Source organism: Nothoprocta perdicaria, unplaced genomic scaffold (genome assembly GCF_003342845.1).
Source record: "Nothoprocta perdicaria isolate Ctin4 unplaced genomic scaffold, notPer1 scaffold_18, whole genome shotgun sequence".
Taxonomy (NCBI): Eukaryota; Metazoa; Chordata; class Aves; order Tinamiformes; family Tinamidae; genus Nothoprocta; species Nothoprocta perdicaria.
This window is the reverse complement of record NW_020454982.1, coordinates 4162419-4182692: the sequence shown is the minus strand read 5'-3', so window position 1 is coordinate 4182692 and position 20274 is coordinate 4162419. Positions and strand designations below refer to the sequence as shown.

The window sequence follows — 20274 nt, the reverse complement described above, 5'->3', positions numbered from 1 at the left end:
CCGAGCTGCTCCGCTCTCCCTGTCACTGTCCGGGACAGCGGTGACCAAGCCAACACGCTGGGGCCGGGGAGCGGGCGGGAGGCACGGATCCTGCGGAGGGACCCCTGCTCAGACTGCGACTTGTCTCCAGCCCGGATCTTCTCGGGTGAGGGACGGGCTCTGTGTGGTGAACAGGTTTTTGAAGGAAAAGCCAATGCAGCAGATTTCCATGGTTGTCAGTTTTAGATGAAGACAACTTGGGCAGCTCCTGAAGGGCAGCAAATGGGGGTGCCTGGGGGTGGGAGCAGGGTAAGAGACGGGAAGCTCAGACCTGCTGCCTCTCCCAGGCCGTGGGTGTCTCAGCCGCCTCTCCCAGGGCCGCTCTTGTGTGTCCTGCTGCTGCAGGAGACCTTGGAAGTTTGCTTAGAAACCACCTTCCCTTATCCGACGTCTCTTACTTCCGGGAAACAAAACTTTGTGTATTGTGTGACAAAATTCATCAGAGAATTTTAATTAAATTGATAGTTAAAAGTAACTCATTAGAGCGACAGTGCTCCTGTCTCCTCTTCTAGAGAGAGAGATTGAAGCACAAAATTGCTGTAGAGATCTCGGCATAGTCTAGTAGTTTTGCTGCAAATGGGATCTGGATGCCATCTGCATGGATGGATTTGGATGGATGGGATCCCGTCCCTTCCTCAGATACCAACTCAAGCACATTGGCTGTCTGGAGAGGAAAGCAAGAGTTGCCTATCCTTGAATGGCAAAAGAAGGTTGTGGTTTCTGGCTAGCTCTGAATAAGCCATCAAGGAGGAGTTGTTGTGTAACAGCAGGATTGATGATGTCATGAGCACAGGCGCTGCGCCAGGCACAGGTGCTCTGCGACAGAGCAGCGCGCGGCCGCGGGCCGCTGAGCACGCGGCCGCTCCGCAGCCGAAGGGCAGAGGCGGTAAAGTTACCGTGGAATTTTTAAAGGCTGAATTATGTAAAGCCCCATTCAAACCTGTTTTGTTGGATAATTTGCACTGTAGAAAAACCTTCGAAATATTTATTGGTGGTAGCTGTGTGGTGGGATCAGCTGGAGCATTCCTGGATTAGCTTTTCCTCTGCTTTGTTTCTGTTCTTGTAGGAGAGTTTGGGGCAATCGTGTTCCAGAACAACTGGATGAAACTGCTCCACACGAGCCAGGGTTTGTCCCTGGCCAAGATAGCATTGCAGATTTGCTGGAGATTTCCCTCCCTAATTAAATGGGTGTCTTCCTTGACTTTGATCTTATGAATCACTCACCTAGAAATTATGTTCTGTGAGACATCCTTGAATAAATCCCTCAATTTATTTATACCTTAAGATGATTTAATACGAAGTTAATGTTTTAGAGACCTGTCTGATTCCCAGAAAGGCCAGTCAGAGACTTTGCACTGTCCCCATCTAACCAACTGGATATTATACCTGCTTGTATTTAAATGCTGTTTACATATGCACAAAAGAATTTATATTGCTTTCTAATTCCTTGGATGCAGAGCTTTTTATAGATTACTACCCCATAAATCGTTAATCTTTACTTTTAAAGTTACTTCATATTAGAAATAGAACAGAAAACAAAGCCACAAGTCCAGACCTAAACCCCTCTTGTTTTGAGAGGTTCCAGATTCAGGCACCTTGAACATAAACTTCATTCTGTGTCTTTGGACTCAGACTAAACAGAAAATAAGCCCATTTCCAGGTTCCAAATTGAACATATGGTAAATTCTTATGAGATCAGCCAGCCTTATGTGTCTGTGACACCAGAAGAAAGTCAAAATCAGAAAAGGTGATTTCCTTGCTGTCTGTTGAATAGAGGTAAAATTGGTTCATTACTGATGATTTAAGGAAACTTGTTGCTAGAAACAGGAGGAAAAAAGCTACTTTGGCCAGAAAGGCTTCTTATTTTCTGTCTGTTATTCAGCCATCGCCTTCAGTGGTTGGAGAAGTAGTAACCAAAGAGCACTGCAGTTAACAGGAAAATACGTCTTTGACTTGATATGTCCCTAATGCCTTGGAAATCTGCCTTTTGCTTGGGAACGCCCAGTTCATACAGTCCTTGGTGATGTGTGCCTGTTCTGTGGGGAGATCTGGAAAGAAAGTTTGGGAATTTAAGATAGCCTGGGCATGTTGAGCTGCTGTGGCTGGTCCCGGTCCCCGAGGCAGCCGGTTCCCCACGGGCAGTGCTGGGGATGCAGCGTTGGTTCACGGTGGCCACGGGGGACAGCAGCGGTCACAGTTAGCGCGGAATCAGGTGGCCGAGGACGTGGCCCACGCCGGGGACAGCACGGAGCCTTGCCACCCACGAGGGATCTGCGGGGTGATAACTTAATTGGAAGGAGTTGCTCAAGCATGTACCACACCTGGCGCGGAGCTAGAAACTTCTGCTCCAGGTAATGTTTTAACAAGTTGTTTTCCTTTTCCACTCGTTGCCTGAATGAGAAGGTTCTGGTGCCTGCTTATTGCACAGACACACCTCACTTCATGCACCAAACCTGTTTTTTCCAAACTGGTTGCATTTTTGTACTTGGGGCTCTTCTGCACTTCAGATCCCAATCCAAACAGTAAACGGGAGGATGCAGAAGAAAGCCAACATGAGAGCACAGGTGAGAGGTGGCAGTGCTCTCCTTCACTCCAAAGAACAGGAATCATACCTTGTCAGTCAAGCTTTTGTCCTAGCTCTTGATTTTTAGAGAGATTATTTGTAGCAAAAGCGGGTACGGGTGTTAGGTTCCTAAGCTTTAAAGCAGCATGGAGCAAACGAGCTGTTGTCCCTTACCTGCTGCTAGTCCAAACGGAAGCTCAGACCTTTTCCCTCGGGAGGCCGCGCAGTGGAGCTCCTTGGGAGAGCAAAGGCAGGCTGAGCGCAGCGCACAGCCGGAGGCCTGGGGCTCCTGGGGAAGGGGCGTGCTGCCGACAGCCCTTCCCGTTGACTTGGGAGCTGCCTGCGTCCTCCGGCGAAGCCGCTGAGCACAGGGAGAGGATGAGGAGGTCTGAGCGCCGCCCCCGTGTCTTGGGGCTGCATGGAGTCCCCGAGGGCCCGGCTGGGCATCAAGAGCAGCCCCCGGCGGCGGCAAAAGGTGCCCTGGGGCCCAGCGGGGCCCCAGGAGGGAGCCAGGCCTTATTTACGCAGTAATTCAGGGTTCATTGTAATCCAAAGGGAGATTTTTGCAATGCAAAGGGGGCTGTGTGGAATAGAATACATTTTATGTATCGCTAGTGTATGCTATGGCTGTATAACTTATCACTCATCACATAGGCTGGATTGTGAAACTCAGCCTTTCAAGCAGACTCCGGCTCTCTGATCATGTCACTCAGGCTTTACCTCTCAGATCATGAATAAAAAGAATATATTAAAAAAATTATGCATATAAAAATTTATATATAACATATGTAAAATAATATATTACACTTATAGTATTTTACAGTCATCCCCATTTTGCAGAAAAGAATACAAAAATATCTTGATTCATGCAGAAAAGGTTTTTTCTAATTGCTAAAAGAAGCAAACATTTGGGTAGACACCTAACTGGTCATTTCTGGTTGCCGTTTATTTGATCTTCTGAAGCACCTGCACAGCACGGGCCGATGGGCACCTCTACAGGAAGCCTCCCTCCAGGCCCAGCAATGAGGCTGCTAGAAGTTCATCGGCTCCCATAAGGTGCTGCTGCTGCCAGAACTGCTCAGCATGACTGCAGCACTGCTGGGCTCTGCTCATCTGAGGGGCAGAAGCCTAAAACTTGGTGCTGAGGTTGAGGAGCACCAGTGCTGCCATGAGGAGGAAGCACCTTCTCTTCCTTCTACCTCTAGGAGGTCATCTAGTTTTGCTTGTTCTGTCATTTACAGCCTGTTGTAAATTAATAATCGGACGCAATAATAATGAAATTAAAGTAGTGCCTAGTGAGGTGGGATGAAGTGGTTAATGTTTGTTACATACCCTGGTCCGGGACTTTGCTCCCCTGACAACACCCGCCATTCTCTAGGTGACACTGCAGATAAATGATTCCCTGCTGCGAGGAAAACAAGTGGTAAAGTGATAAATATTTCAATCACTGTCGATGGGATAACGTGTCCCTTGGGCAGCTCGAAGATTAGGCGCTTGTATTAGTTGACTGCAGTTCTAAGAGCATGTGCTGGGACTCGTTCTGAGAAGCTGGGTTCTGCGGGCAGTGCCAAGACTGGCAATCTGCATCTAACGAGGCTTTCAGGACATGTCCAAGGTGCCTTGAAGAAGTGCGGCCCTTTCTGTAGTTCAGATGCCGCCCCGGTGCCTAAAGGCACCACTGAGGGTAGCTGAACTGCTCTCTTGGTAGGTTGGTTTTCAGCATCAACGTTGCTGGTGAGAATGGTCACAGTGGGAGAGGAATGCAGCAGGAACGCGCTTAGAAATCACTATGGGTGTTTGGCAAACCAAAATGTCTGACAGTGTTGAAATTAGCAAAGCTATTTTAGCAATTCTCCTGCCAATATTTACTCTGGTAAATAAGAATTTCCTTTTTATTGATATAATTGCAGTCAGCAAAATGTTTTGTAGAAAGAGAAGTTTTGTGGATTGTGTCTTTCTACATTTTTCTCTCTGATGCTGTAAATTTAATTGAGACTGAACAAGGGTCTCTACTTTGACTGGGCTTCTTTCATTCAATTTGAGCAGTATGATAACATCAAAATAATGTGAGAGTAGTGGCAAAGAGCTTGCACTTGAATATAGTCTCTTGGGTCTCAGTAGCAGCAGAACTTGTATTTACATAGGCATATAGTGGTATAGGAGCCACCATCACTGATGGTTCTATAACATCAGTAGCTTTTCACTTTCTTCGTATAATAGTAAGAGCTTATTGGGTTAGCAATACTAACAGCAGCCTCTTTTTTTCCCTTAAACAATCAAAAAACCTCAACAGCTCCAAAAATAATAGTCACCCTGGAGTAGCTATTGTAAAGATGGTAGCTGTATAACTGTCAGTTTTGAAAATGCTGTTTAGGGACTTCCACAATTTATTTGCTGAATGATGAGGGAGACTGTCAAAGTGTAAAAGATTTGGAAGCAAACTCTGCAGTGTTCAAAGCTACTCGGCTTGTCATAAGAGCGGTAGCAGCGCCGCTAAATCCTTGGTGATGTAAATAGCTGTCAGCTCTCAATTAAGTAGGGATCTCTGCGTAGTAGTGCCTCACCCTGCCTCCTAAGTGAGGAGCCCGTTGCTTGCAGTCTGTACGGAGCGCATTGCCAGTTTTCAGAGCACATCTAGGGAGCAGAGCAGGGGCGAGAAGGTCTCCCGCCGTGTGCTGCCGCTGAGCTGCTCCGCGAGCCCTTGTCCTGGCCTCGCCGCCGTGAGCACGGTGCTGGTGGATTAAAACAGAGACTGAGCAAACCTTCTGCAAGAACTCAATTTTAAAAATATGCCTTCCATCGCAAAGATGCCATCAACCCAAACGAATGATACTTTATATTCCCGGGACAGATCATTAATAGTTTTTCGATCAAAATGTGATTGTAATAACCCTAACCTGTTCCATACATGCAAATAATTACAATGCCATCATCAAGAAAGGAAAGAAGTGAAGCATTTGATACAGAGGTAGCTTAAACTGATTTCAGCAGAGACTCTGTAAACTGGGGACAAATGTTTTCTATAAAGCTGCTCTTTTTGAACACCAGCATTTATGAAAGTCGCATCCACTAAATCTGTGGGTCTATCTTATGAATGTTTTATCTAATTCCAGCTTTGCTAGCACGTCAGAGGGCTGCGTTTTTGGTAGATTTCCAGTTGTCTGGTATAAATCCCATTGCCTATTCATGGATGAAATCTGAACAAGATGGAAGATACTGTGATGAGTGGAATTACCTTTTGGCTTTGATGAGCTGGTCTGGAGTGGGAGGGAGGAACAAAATTCTGTTATAGATAATTTTCTCTCCTCGGTTTTATTTATTTCCTTTCCCTCCGCTCCAACCTTATGCTCTTCTCCGGGCACTTGGCAAGTCCACAAGTCCCATTAATGCTGTTCCTTGGCTGAACATGAAACGCACGTTTTGCTGAGCTAACTCCTCCCTGTCTTGCACCTCGCTGCTATGCCTGGATCCTGTTGGCGCAGCACCTGGGATCGTACATGTTCTTGGAATATCCCAAGGGAAATCCCTTCAAACTTCTTATTTTCACACGACCTTAGGATTGTTTTTTCAACTTATTCCTTTTAACATATGAGTTTTGAAATTCATATTGTATTGGACTTTGGAGAGCTTTGCTTAGAGCAGGTGACTCTCTTTGTCTGGGCATGAGAAATCTTGCTGGAAACTATATGATATGCATGTACATACCAAGATGTAATTGGTCACTGGGCTTTTGACTTATAGACCAAATGCAAACAATGAAAAAACACCAAAGTTTAGCTCTCAATTGTCCTAGATGGTGCTCTCACAATAAATATAAGGCTTTGTACAAAGTTCAAGGTTCTTGTATTTAAAGGCTGAAGAATTGCTTTCTTGCTGAGTTAAAAGGCACAACATTACTATTGTAGATATTGTTATTTTTTATTAATTTAAAACATGTGAATAATTTGAACAATTGCAGAGAAGCGTCCATGCAAGTTGGTCAGTACGTAGGGTATATTTATGTACCATTGTAGTCTATACCACTTCTGCATTAACCAGCTCAAGCAAAAATATGCCGGACCAGTTAGGCCTTAGCACAATGATGTTGTGATTTATTGCACTCTCAGTTGCCATCCTGCAGCAATTACCAAAGAGTTTGATAATGGTCTGCAATTTATTTTCCAGCCCTGGGAGTAGCTGGCGGGAAGAGCCGCTCGCAGGAAGAGGCAGGGGCTGCTCTCCTGCCTTGCTGAGCCGGGCCGGGCACGGACAGCTCGGTGACAGACCTCAGACAATCTAGGATTAAGCAGCAGCCTCGTCACTGGATGAGAGCTGTTTCTTCCAGGATGGTGCAGTGTAACCTCAGGAGTGTAAAACTTTACTTTGGATTAAATGTCTGCAGAAGAGCTGAGACTGGGCTAGAGTAATGGCAGTGTCTCATACCTTCTCCATGCCAGCTCAGTTGTATTGATTTATTATTTAAGACATGACCTTGATCCCAAGCATCGAGTGACACACCCCCTGTTTTTAAGAGCTTGTAGCTCTAGCTATTGGTGGAGGTTCCTTATAATGGAATTTACTGTAAGCATCTGTTATAGTTATATAGAATCTTTATAATCCATGGGGTTAGAGCTGTTTCCTGTTTTAAACTGGTTTCTCGATGACCTCGATGTCAATGCATTGAAACTCGGTGCACGTTTTCCCAGTTTGAGGCTGCCCAGCTGTGACAGCTGTTGTGAGCTGTCAGAAACGTTCCCAGGGGTCTCGCTGCAAAGGACAGACACTGGTCATCAGATCTGAGATCATTTCAACCTTACTTAAAGCTTTTGGGTTTCCTTGGCTATCAGCAGAGTTAGTTTGATTCTCTTTATGGGAAAGAGCTTGCAAGAGGAAAATAAGTTGACAAAAGGTGTCATAGCCTAGATCTTGCTAAGTGTATAGGGCTTCAACAGTTAATCAGCTAAGGACATGAGATAACTCCTAAAGTTTCTGCAGCCTGAGAATTTTTTTATGTTTGTTAAGAAAAGGAAAAAGCTGGTCTATGTTTTTCCTTTAGAGGATGAAAGTGAGCTTACTCTGCTTAACTCTCTTTCACATACATTGCTTTCTGTCTCCCCTTCTTGTTCACCTTCTGGATTTTGTGCTGTCTAGAGCAAGGCCAGACCCCCAGCCTGTGCTCAGTACCTGGCATTCTGCAGGGTCAGTGATATTTGAGTAGTAACTGTGTGCTACTGAAGCATGGTAAATACTGATTATGTTCTTCCACCATTTTCATTCATTCCATATTAGGCTCAGCATCTGTGCTAAAATCTTCTTTTGCTGTGCTTAATTTCAGGGAGGACAGTTAAATGGTGTGCCCTCCTCAAGATGGACTGTGTTTGTTCCTGTCAGGCAGCTGGAGGGAGAGGAAGGATTCCTCTTAGCATTCCCATTGGTAAAAATTGGATCTCGCTCTGAACATAAGGATCTGGATCGCATCCATTAGCTGGGCTAAGAGCAGTGCCACGTCGAAGACCATGTAACAGCCAGGGAATTGCAGATGCCAGGCTCAGGTAGGTGAGGACCCTGCATTATTCCTTCTTTATTCTCTCTGCTTTCTTTCACACTGACTCTCCTGTTTGCCCTCCCGCCTGCCAACCCTGGAGTCGATAGGAGTCACAGTGAGTGTTCAGCAAGATCAGGAATATCAACTGCTGCAGGCACTCAGATGCTCTTTCACTTTGATGAGGGGACATAAGTATTTTTCCACCTGCCTTCTTCCCAGTACCAGCTGCTGCTTTGTTCTTTTCTTTGTAGCTCATTTAGCTCTTAAATATTTGTGAAGGCTTATACTGAAATTGCTTTTCGGTGAGTAACCAAAACAATCAAGTATCAATTATGACTAAGAGCAAGGTCCAAGGTGTCATTTGTTGCATTTCCTTGGTTCATCTAGAATAAATAAGAGCTTATCTGTGGGACTGTCTAGGTTTTGTACTGCTGTGATATCTAGAAACTATAGCCTAAGATCCTAGAGGAAACTTTGAACCCACTACGCTAGTTGAAACAGGTCTGTGGCCTTTGGCTCTTTAATCTTTCCCTTGGTTCTCTGTTAGATTTGAGTGTTTGCCGAGTAGTATAAAAGCCTGGAAATAGGATATTAATCTTGCAACTCTTCTTTAGATACTTTTCCCGAGGAGGTTATTACACATTAAACTTTGCCCATCAAGCTGAGCACAGAAGTATTTCCCACTCTTATTTACACTTTTACTCTGAATGAGAATGGAAGAAACTCTGCACTTTGCTGCAGCAGTCCCTGAAGCAGCAAAGCTCTATGAAGATTTCTTTGTCTGAATGACTGCATGCCTTATTCTCATCAGTAATCTGGCTTTGTACTTGCACAGAACTTTTCCAGGAAAGGTGTCAACATGTTTTGCAAGTTATAATTCACAACAAAAATACATACTTGTATTTTATTACTGTGGCTTCACAGGATAGGCTGTGCTTGAGCAGGGAGGAGGTTATGGGACTAAAATGGCCAGACTGGACTAAAATAAGAAGGAGCTCTTTGTTTGCTCTGTCATGGTCCTGCCACCCTTTTGAGGAAACCTGGATTGGAGTAGTGTTTGTACTTGGATTTGTAATGTTGAAAAAGGTTTAATTCTGAACAGATATGGATAAGTATTTCTGTGTTTTTATGGACAAAAAAAATTTTGGACTTAAGAATACGGTATGATTTAATTAAGGAGGAGTTGAAATTTTTTGAATTTCATATGTCACTTAGGATTCTTGGTGACTTTCAGTGATACGTAAATAGTGAAGTACCCAAATCAGTGTTCATTTGGGAAGTTCAGCTCAAACCATATATAATGCTTTTAGAAACTCTGCCCTAGATGCCAGCACTTTAATCTCTTGCCTGCATAATTCCTAATGGTTTAAGAATTGCAGTCAGAGCTCAGTAGATATGAAATCCAAACAAACAGAACAAATTAGTAATAAACAAGGTTCTTCCTATGTATGTGTTCATATAAAAATAATACTTAAGATTTATGTCTGGTAGCATTGTTTATCTTCAGCTGTGGTTGTGGAGAAAGTGGTTAGCAAAACCACACCCTGGTTATTCAATTAAATTTCAGTTTTGTCCTTTTTTTTAATAAGTAACGCTAAATAAGGCAAAGATAAACATTTCCCTTCATCTGCAGATGGATGCAGTATCAAGGATTCCTTAGAATCTTTAGGCATTGAAATTACTCCTGGTCTAAGGACAATAATACCGCTTTTTTTTTCTTTCTGTAATATTTTAAGACATAAAGAGAGCTGTCACTAATTCCTATAAACTGACTTTGGGCCTAATTCAGATCCAGATAATCACTGTGAGTTGGTCTGACACGAAAGCCTGAAATAACTTCTAGCTTTGGTGAGCAAGCCAGAACTAAATAATTCATCAGGTAAATGTGTGTGCGTCCTGGCAGGTGGTGTGTTCAACCTGTGCAGAGCAGAGCAGGTCCAGGAGAGCTGGGGATTCCCACTTGGCTTCGTGAGTCTGTGCTCACTTGCTCCTTTTTTGGTCTGACCCTAATACTTTGCTCCTGACAGACTTGCAAAGAGCAAACTGCATTTGCAAGTCTAATGGTGTGGTTGAAACTGGTAATTACTATATGCACTTCTGGAAGATCTGTAATATAATTAGCAGCTGCCGTGAGTTGCGAGATGACAATGAGAGAGGATTTATGTGCTTGCTTTTAACTTAAGCTCAGTTTACTTCGATAAATGCAATTCTGAGATAAGCATGAATGTGTATTGCGTCGGCCAATCTCATCCGTGACACTGAGATATGTATTACCTCTTTACTCCAATTACCAAAATATTGCTTTCCCTTTTACTCTCCTTTGATTTCCTTTCCAAGTGTTCTTTGCCGCCCTTGCCCAAGGGGTTGCAATTATCCCTACAGGTTAAACCTCATGATTTTGGGTGGGGAGGTTGTGTAAATGTGTTGCCAGTGTGGCGGTGCGGTGAATCAAACTTTCTGCTCTTACATAACTGCTTTCATTACAAGTCCCACCTGTGAGTCTGAGGGAGCCGTGGTTGATCAGGTAGGGAAAGGACAGAAACCAGGGAGCTGGAGAGCTCCTGCTGCTCCCTGCTCAGCACTGCTGTGTCCGGAGGCTCCATGCTGGGCTGCCTCCTGGTGTCTCCAGGCATCCTGATGTCCAGGCGTTGAGAGCGTATCCACCTGGACTTCCTACTGCCTAGGTCAGCTTTCCATAAATGAAGTACTTTCTTTTAGAGAAACATTTCTCATCTCTCTGGACTTCACTGAACAGAAACTGGCCAGAAGTGCAAGTGAATGGCCTGTGAGCCACTGACCTTGAGACTGAGACAGGAACTCGTCTTGCACCAGCTCCAGCTCTTGTAGGTTCTTCCAGAAGTCCAGAGGATTCTTGTTTCCCTAAAGGCCAGTTTCACCACAGCAGTGTGTGCTTTCTGACCCCAAAGTAGCATCCAGGTCTGTGGGAGGCCCTCACAGAAATGTCCTGCCTTTAGGCATGGTCACTGCAGTAGCAGCAGTGAGCTCTGTTTCTCTGCTGAGGTGAAGGAGGGAAAAGTTATGGAGTGTAAGGTCTTTTGAGGTCTATCTTGCCTTCCTCGCTTCCTGTACATGAAGATAGGCCTATTTTATTGCCTTTCCAAACCTCTCTGCTCAGAGGGGATCAAGATTTGCCCCTGTAGCCTCAGAGAAGGTGGAGTGAGCATCAGAATAACAAGACAACTGCACGACTGAGTGAAGCTCGTGAAAGCCCGTTTGCCTGAAACATCCTTCTTAGTGCAGTCCCTGCCCGAGGAGAAGCTCTGAACCTGCCAGCCTCCAGCACATTGCGCTGGTGTTTGTGCGGTTCAGAAACAGCTCTAGATGCACTGAGATAAACTCTTTGTTGGACCTCTCCTCTCTGTGTGGCTGGGCTCCCGTGAGGCACGAAGGCAGACTACGTGCTGGGCAGCGCCGTGCATCTCGGCTAGGTAATGACTGAAACACCAAAGATCATGACAATAATAATGATGATAATGAAGATGATAAAAACGAAATGATGTAATTGAAAAAATCACTCATGTTCGCTTTGCTTAAGCTGAGCAATTTAGAAAAAAATCCCGGTTCCCGAAAGTCAAATTGGGAAAGAAATTCCCAAACAGCCAAGTTAAAGGCAGGAGTATCATTTATTTAATTAAGGAGTTGCTATTCTGAGGGGAAAAGGAGACACTTCAGCTTATTGCTTTGAAGTTGCCTGAAGCACAGAGTGAGCTAAATGGTGATAATGTGGAGTTCTGGCTTTGACTCTGGGAAGGGAAAGGGAGAGGAAGCCTGGCATGCTCTTTCAGACATTTATAAAACACTTCTTTTTTTTTTTTTTTTTTAATAAGAATTCCTCAAGTACTAGAAGTTTATCAGTTATTCAGACAGAATTTAACTGTTTTTTAAAATGAGTTTTGACCTTATGCATTTTTTTCTGCTGTTTTTGATAGTATTATGAAAAAAAAATCAAAAAATCGTAGCCCAAATATCTTCTGGTTGACTCCAACAGTAGTAACATTACTGTCACTAAAAACTGCAGGACGATCCAGGGCTCCATCCAATGCACACTGAACTCTTTCCATTCAGATCAGATCTGTGGTGAAAAAAACCCCAGATGATTATGCAGTAAATTTAACATATTGCCTGCTGTGGGCAGGCATTTCAGTTGCCCTTGCATTTGTTTCAAAGCTCTGGTACAGGATGACTAGAACTCCATAAGACTAAGGCCTAAACTATATTTTTTTTACAGATTTTTTTATTAATATAAACTAAAAGGAGCAGGAAATTTATGAAAATACAGCCCACGTCAGCACAGTTTGATTTCTCAAATTGTCATCTTGTCTTAGTTCTGTCTGGAAGAGCCTCAAGAAGGCCCTATGGCCAACTTGTCAGCTCTAATCTTCCCTTCTACTCATAGCGGGTTTTTCATTAACACTTTTAAGACTTTTTTTATTTTTTATTTTTTTATTTTGTAGCCTACATGCTGAGGCAGCAGCCAGTTTGTTTCTCTTCCTCCTTTTCCCTCGCTTCTTGCTCTCTGTTACATGAGTGAGGTGGCTCTTCTGGCACTGGCGTCCACAAATCACGGCAAAAGGGATTGTTGCAGTTTTCATAAATGTGGTGTTACTTGAAAATTATAGACTGCAAATGCTTATTGCAGTTCTGCGCAATGGCTGTAAATTGGGCCCTGTATCTTTTTGGTGACAGTCAGTCCGGCAACAGGCCTTTTAGGAAATTGGAAGGGAAATTAAACAAGAGCAAGGGGGTGGCTTACCTTTTATCTTTGACATGCCTTCCTGAAATCCTTATCTATCATAATCAGGCGGAGATGTTACTGGACGGGTGGTGGATTTAGATGTTGCCTGGTTCTGCGGCTGCTGATCCTGCACTCTCTGAGGCAGGTTTGTTGACAGGCTCTGGTCACCCATGACATTTTCAGAGCGATGCAGCAGGACGACATGCCACAGTGGCTTACATTATTTCTCCATATTTAGTGTCCATTCTTTTATAAATTGGCTAAGTCAAGGCGATGTGAATGGACGGGGCTGAGCATCCCGCCTTGCACAGTAAGGAGAGAAGCTCCCGGATCTCTGAGGTGTCCCCTGCTCCCTGGCCTGATTGCCATGGTGGTGTCTTGGGTGACAGTGCGGAGGGAGCCGTGAAATGTGCACCCCCTTCCCACAGCACACAGGAGGGGAGCTGCGAGGTGCCCTGCTCAGACTCGGTGCCGTCCTGCACTGATGCCTCTTACTCAGCGCGCTCTGTGCCGGGATGTGCCCGGTCCTAATCCAGCCCTGCAGTCCTGGCCTTCCTTCAAGTTTGCTTTGATGGGAAGGGCTCCTCACCTAACCTCACCTTTCCCTTCACCACAGAACTCACCTCAGATGAACTCCGTGTTGACACTCACGTGGGCAAAAAGCCTCCCGTCTGGAGAGGCCGCTTCGTGTCTGTTGCACAAAAGCAGAGCACTTGTTAGTTCTGGCTGTGGCACTTCTAGGCTCCCTCTTGGGCACGCCTAGTACTAAGAGAGTCTAAACAGGCAGCTACCCTTAAGGGTGGGAGGGATGCTCAGGTTTATCACTTGCCTCACTCAGGTTAGGCCTGGTCTCTTCCAGGTCCTGTCTGAGCCAACAGGGCTGGGGCCCCGCGCTGCCGTTCGTGTCACCTCGCAGGCTCTTGCTCCATGGTGCCGGCACTGCCCGGATGCCAGCAGGTGCAGAGCCCCCTTCTCCCTTCACCTGGAGAGTCGCTTGGTTCTGCGAACACGTGACGTGGTGGATTTAGCTGCCTCCTGCATGCCAGCCCAAACAGAAACCTGACCTTGAAGCACCTGTAGGGCTGCAGCGCTGCTGCTGAGCTGCCATGGGCAAAGCCCTGCCTGACACGCAGGGTGACAAACCTCAGACACGCCTGGTGAGAACTGGCACCGGGCCTCGTTTAACTAAGCTCGCTGCCAGGGCAGAGCCCTCCTCGCTCAGCTCTGCCGTCTTTAAAGGCATATGAACAGGTTCAAAGACACGCTTAAAAGCCCTGACTGCCTTTGCCATTAGTATTGCTTTTGATTGTTCCTAATGGTAGATCCTTAAGAGACCAAATTTGCTCTTAATCTCTAATATCACATGCTTACTTTTCACTAAGACCAAACAAGGAAAACATGTAACTCAAATTCACTTTCCACTGCCCCCTATGTATTTTCAGGTACAAACACAGTGCTGCAATGTTCAGGCTGTGGAATGATGCCAAGGAAAATCGAAGTCTAAACCAAAAAGCTGTTTTCACTAGAATTTAGAAAAATAAATACAGAAAGCTTTCTGTTGCTCTTCTTATTTCATTTTTAATAAATCTAAATTTTGGGTCAACTCAACCTGACAGTGCTTATCTACATAAAAAGGCAACAGTTGTAGGAATGAGAGCTAAGCCTTAAATCAGAGAAGGAGACTTTGATTAGTGTTTCGCTGGGAAGAAGGAAAGCTTCTAAAGCAACAGGGTTTAGAGGCCTTGCCATGTTCTCACCGAAGTGAGTCTAAATTTTATCAGTGACTTTAAAGGGGGTAGAATCGGAGTCTAAATTGGTAATTCTGCATGACTTTATAACTCTTGCTCAAATCTGGTGCTTCTCACCAGTGCTTCATTTTTTTAGGCAGAGAGCTAACTGGAGGGGTTATTTGGAGTTGCCTTAAACCTATATGCTACTAAATGATTTACTGAATATCTAGATACCTATAATCCTGGAATTAGACCTACTGGGATATAAATCCCTGAAGCTCACAAGCAGTTAAATAAGGACTAAAAGGAAAAAGAAAAAAAATAATCCTTTCCATGCTAAGGTGTATAATAGCACAAAATTGGAAAAATCCATCTTCTACACCAAATAAAGAGTGATTACAAATAAAGGCAAGAACATTATCCAAAAATATTAGGAGCTAGAGAAGTAGCATGATCAAATAGAGCAACAAACAGTTCCTGAAAGAAAGGGAATATATTCATTTATGCCTTTTAATGGGTTTGCACTGGCACTAAGTAGAATTCCCCAAAACACATTAACAAAACCTGCGGTGAGCCCTCTTCCATACCTTTATTGCAAGGCTTTCCTTCCATGACAGGGAGGAAGGTGCAAAGTTCTCATGGGGATAGCAAAACTGTGGGCCAGACTTGCTATTTGCTAAAATCTGTGAAGCTTCTGCCTTCGGTGTACCAACGTTGCTTGAGTTGGATATTAGCTGTCTACCTCCAAAACCTACTTCAGATAGTCACCAAAGGGCTTCAATGACCTGTTCGTATCCTTGCTGCTCTGCATCAGCCCTCTGGATGGGCTGATAATATAATTGTGCTGTAGCCTGGCAAACACTTGGGTGCTTGGAGGCATCGTTCCCATTTTGTTGTGCAGAGGGATAACTGACCCCGAGGGCTTTGAAGTGGGCAATAGAAATGCTTGAGAGTGGTGGAGCCGGCAAAATGTTCCCTGGAGAACCTGAGCATGAGTCCGTGCTGATGCACAAGATCCAGAGGAACGAAGAGACAAGTAAGTTGAGGCTCTGCTAATGGTCTGTGCACGGCTGCTGCTGCAGGGGGGCAAAAGCAGTTGGTTTGGGAGTGCACGTGAGTCACGGAGCATGGTGGGGTATCCCAGACAGGGCTGGTTGTATCTGCTGCTGGGTCCTGTGGGAAAAGGAGTTGTACCCTCCCATCCTGATCCCTGAAGTGTTCCTGGAAGAGCCTGCTGATGAACTGACTGCGGTGCTTCCAGCACTGGGCCTGGTCTTTCCGAAATGGATTTCACTAATATTTCATGTGCGTCAGGTGGGCTGATGAGAAAGAGCAACCTAAGAACAATTGATTCTGCCGCTACTCTGCTATACATCCTCATCGCCCTAACGCTGCAGAGCCGTGGCTGTATCCTGCAGTCCTGATGCTCACTAATTAGAAGTAATTCCCTCCATCGGGTGACTTTTGTGTGAATAATGACAAATACTGCAGGATCTGGCCCTGCACTGCTCTCGTATAAATGTGATTTTGCACAAATACATTCATTTGCAACCAGCAGATGTATTACTTTGATCATTTAACAAAACGAGCAGAGGCAGGTAATTAATTGTGGCTAGTAAGTATTTACCCTGTATTTACAAGTACGAGCGGATCATGGTTATTCTGCCTTTGGGGCTATCTTTGCATAATTTCCTTTGTTTGGTGATATAATGTGCATTTCAGACGCCAGGGAAGAGTCATATAATCCTTTTATGGTGGAACCTGTGTGTTTACTAATACGCATGTACAGTGTGTGTGAAGATATTTGCAGCTACTGTCTGCCTTCTTGCCTGTTTCTGTGTCTCGGGGAAGGGAGCAGTGGGCACCTGTCCATTCCAGGAATATCCCTTGGCTACATGCAGTGGCCTGAAGTCATGTGCTACACAAAGCACTGCAGATCTTGAGGCAATTTCTTGTGTTTTCCCCATCAAGAGATGATTTATATTAGTGAGTTGCATGGTCAGCATTTCCCTTGGTAAATCTTATTCTCCAATGTACATGGTTGAAATGGAGAAATGAGGGCGTTCACAGATCAGACTTTCCTCCTTACTGCACTGCCAGGTAGCTGTCTGGTGCCACAGCGTTATTCCTTAGGGTGGCTTTTCTGTGGGCCCATAGGGTAGTGACAAAGCCACCGCTAACTCCAGCCCTTTTGGAACTCCTCATCCTTTTGGACTCTTGGACCCAAGAGGGCCCGTAGGATGTCATTCTTGGAGATGCTTACCTGCTCCTCCAGCAGACACCATGGAGAGCAAAGGCAGATAGGAGATAAACTTCCTTTGTGTTCCACAAGGGGTCCCAGCTGGTCTTTTTCTTCCAGACATGACCCTAGGGCAGAAGGCAATGCTTTCTATTTTCTCTCATAGTGTACAAAACAAAACATTAAGAAAGCTTGAAATAGCTGTTCTTCACCATGCCTCACTTAGGTGTTTTTTCCCCCGAATGCAGGGCGGTCTAAGATTTTCTGAGCACTTTGGCTGAAGTCTGCTTAAAGGTCTTCCGCAGGGCTTTGCACTAGTGAAGGGTTTCACCTATAGTTTCTATTTCACATGTATAACAGATTTTTAAGACCAGCAGGAACCATCATCACCATTATAAAGCTCCAATAAGCCAGAGAGTTTCACTCAGTGACTCCTGCATGGAGCTTGTGGCTGAGCTATAGCGCATAGTTTAGAAATACATCCAACCTTGATTTAAAAACTCCAGGGACAGGGAATTTGCCCTGGATAGTTTACTAGCAGCCCCAGCTTGTTCTTGTAGATCCGTAATCTTGCTTATAGAATTCAGACTGTGCAGAAAGAGGAAGCAAGATGTAACAGTTGCTTCTTTTACCGCTCCCCATGCTATTTCAGTTGACACTAAGACCCACCTATACTGAGATTTATTTCTTGCAAATCAATGCACAAATATTTTCAGAATGTCAGAGAAATAGTGCATTAAAAGAAGACATCCTGATTGCTGCAGTTCCTTCTGTAAAATATTTATAGTTACGTTCCAATATGTCATACAAAAATATAATTTTTCCTGCAGTCAAAGTAAAGGCCTGACTGTGGGAAATAGTGAAGTTGAAAAAAGTGTTGTTTAACAAGGCAATACAGAACTAGAAGTTGACAGTTTGCTTTCTAAGAAGAAAATGTGCATTGCATGAGCTGAGTGGGTGTCTTGATCGACATTAGCTGTGCTGCAGCCAAACCCTGTGTGAGTGGACCTGTAAAATGCACCATGACCACAGTGAATCTGGTTCCTCTCTCAAAATCCCCCCCAGCTTGTCCTTTGGAAAATCCTTTGAGTCCATTCCTCTCATTTCTGTGTTGATGAATGTTCAAATTGAAGCCTCATGTGATGCGGGACACAGTGCAGCACGCTCAGCCCTTGCTGGCCCCTGGGCACCAGGGTTTTGGCAGGTAGGATCCTTCAGGCAACACCATGTTCTGGGCCATGGCAGAAGCATTTCCTTCGGACAGAAAGCAGATTGAGGGCTCGGTGGGCAGCGCTCTCCTGGGGCTGGGCTCTCTCCGATAGTACCGCTGCAGGCAGGACATCAGAAAGTTATGTAACATTAGACAAGTCCAGGTTAAGGTCCTGTGATAGTGAAGTAGAGTTTGCCTATAGCAGTGATCCCTTGCTTGAATCACTCTTTTTTTCCTCTCCTTAATCTGTCTTATCAAAGTTCAGAAGATAAGCCTATACTAACAAGCGTGGTGAGGAATATGTTATCAACTGGAACTTAAGTTAATATTTGCCCATTTATCTAAGGCTCTGCTTGTGGATCAGAAGAATAATTGCATCGATAGCAATTGATTAGCCATTAATATCTGTAACAACTGTTAAGCCACTGTGATCTGGTGAAAGGGCTGCCTGGTATGAAACTGGCTGAGTGCCATTTGCCTTCAGCAGGGCTGGAGGAACCTGCCTGGGAGGTGGTCGGGGACACGGCTGTGCCCTTCCGACAGGGTCTTCCTGTGGAGGCCTCCTTGCAAATGCTTTCCTAAATACTCACTTTGTCCTGAGTCACAGTGAAAACTTGAAATCATTGAAAATTTGCAATTATAGAAAAATATCTGAGAAAAATATTTCAAGCTCCAACTGTAAAGTTTTTCTTTGGTGATGTTAAGCATCTCCTTTCCTGCTTTTTTACCTCAGTTTTTGCTAAATGAAAAACCCTTGCCTTCTAGAAAATGAAACTACTTTGAATTATCTGAACTGGAAATGAATTCACATTTGTGTTATGAATAGCTTGCTGTTTTATTGGCAAGAACTAAAAGAATAAAAATTAAGATCCTTTGTAAGTTTATTCATCACACAAATATCTATTATTTCAATATTTAGCTGATACTGAGACTATAATCTTTGTGTATCTTTGATAAGGCACATTAAACAGAGTATGTAGGGCACTTGCCATTAAAATGTGGCATTTACTAATACAGTTATACTCTGTGCTTGTATTACAGTATGTCTGAGTCACCAAATGATGCTAATTAGTTTTAATGGTATGTAAATGACACCATTATGCATACATACATATGTGCACAAAGAAGACTGCCGGACAAAAAAACATATTGACCACAGCAACCTTTTAAAAGAAAGGAAAATAGTCTTCTTGTGGAAGTAAGAAATTAGATTACAAATCTCCCTTTTGCATTTAATTTCAGGATTGATGAATGCCTGTCACTGTGTAGGAACAAGATTGCAGAACTTTTGAGACCTGTTCACTGGTGGCAATAGCTGGCTTCACCATCACGGGAACCAGCAGAAGGCCCCTTGGCCCTGGTGGGACCTCCCTTCTACCCGAGCATGGGATGCACCGGGCGCCTCTTGCAGGTGGGACTTGGTCTGACCCCTCAAAGGACAATAAGCAAGAATCCTCTCAAGGCTCCCATTATTTTCATCTGCCAAAGAGAGGATGCACTCAACACAGGTGTCCACTGGCCTTTCCAGCACTAAGTGGCCGGTCTCCAGCTGGCTCGCTGGTGGGCTCCACACAAGGGGAAAGGGGAAGCGTGCCGGCCTGCACGCTTCCTTCTGCAGCTGCTCCTCATGCCACAAAGAGCCCATCTGAGATAATTCAGCATAGTTCAGATCCAACTGTTCATCTGGAGTAGTTTGACACAGGTATCTTCTGCTCTCTCCATCTTAAACAGCCTGGAAGAACTGGCTGTCATTTGCAGTAAAGTCTGAAGTCATTAGCTCCAGAGCAATCAGTCTTTTATTTCTTCCTTTAAATCTTGAAAAAAAAGAAACCCAAAACAAACAAAAAACCCCCAGCGTGCTCTAGCTTTACTTCTCAGCTTTTGTAGTTTCATTTGGTTTTTTTCCCTAACAGGGACAAGCCTTAAGCACAGGTGGCTGCTGTGGTTCTTTATTTCTGCTGATAGCTATTGACCTGCCAACTGGCTATTCTCTTGGTAATAGTAAACAGGTTCCTAATGGTCAAACTTCCTTCCATTTAAATTCTGTAGTCCCAAAATAATCTAGTATTTTATTAGCCAGGGAACATATTATTAAACACATACATCATTCTTACCAGACTGTACCTCTGTAAATGTAAGTACTTTTAAGCCAATATTTTAGGTTTTTTTTTTTTTTTTTTTTTTCCTTTTAAAAAATTTGGGATAAGACTCCA

General features: G+C 44.3%; 1 long non-coding RNA gene across 3 annotated transcripts in view; it reads left to right on the top strand.

Moving 5' to 3' along the window:
• Positions 1 to 19517, top strand: part of LOC112944988 — a 121584-nt gene extending 102067 nt beyond the window's left edge. The window contains exons 3-4 of one of the 3 annotated variants that reach the window (XR_003248900.1): positions 7917 to 8133; positions 19304 to 19517. This is a non-coding gene — a long non-coding RNA (uncharacterized LOC112944988). Of the gene's footprint in view, positions 1 to 7916; positions 8134 to 13741; positions 13765 to 15513; positions 15615 to 19303 lie in introns of those variants that run through there. The other 2 variants (XR_003248901.1, XR_003248902.1) reach the window with 2 other exon arrangements.
• Positions 19518 to 20274: the final 757 nt, after the last annotated feature.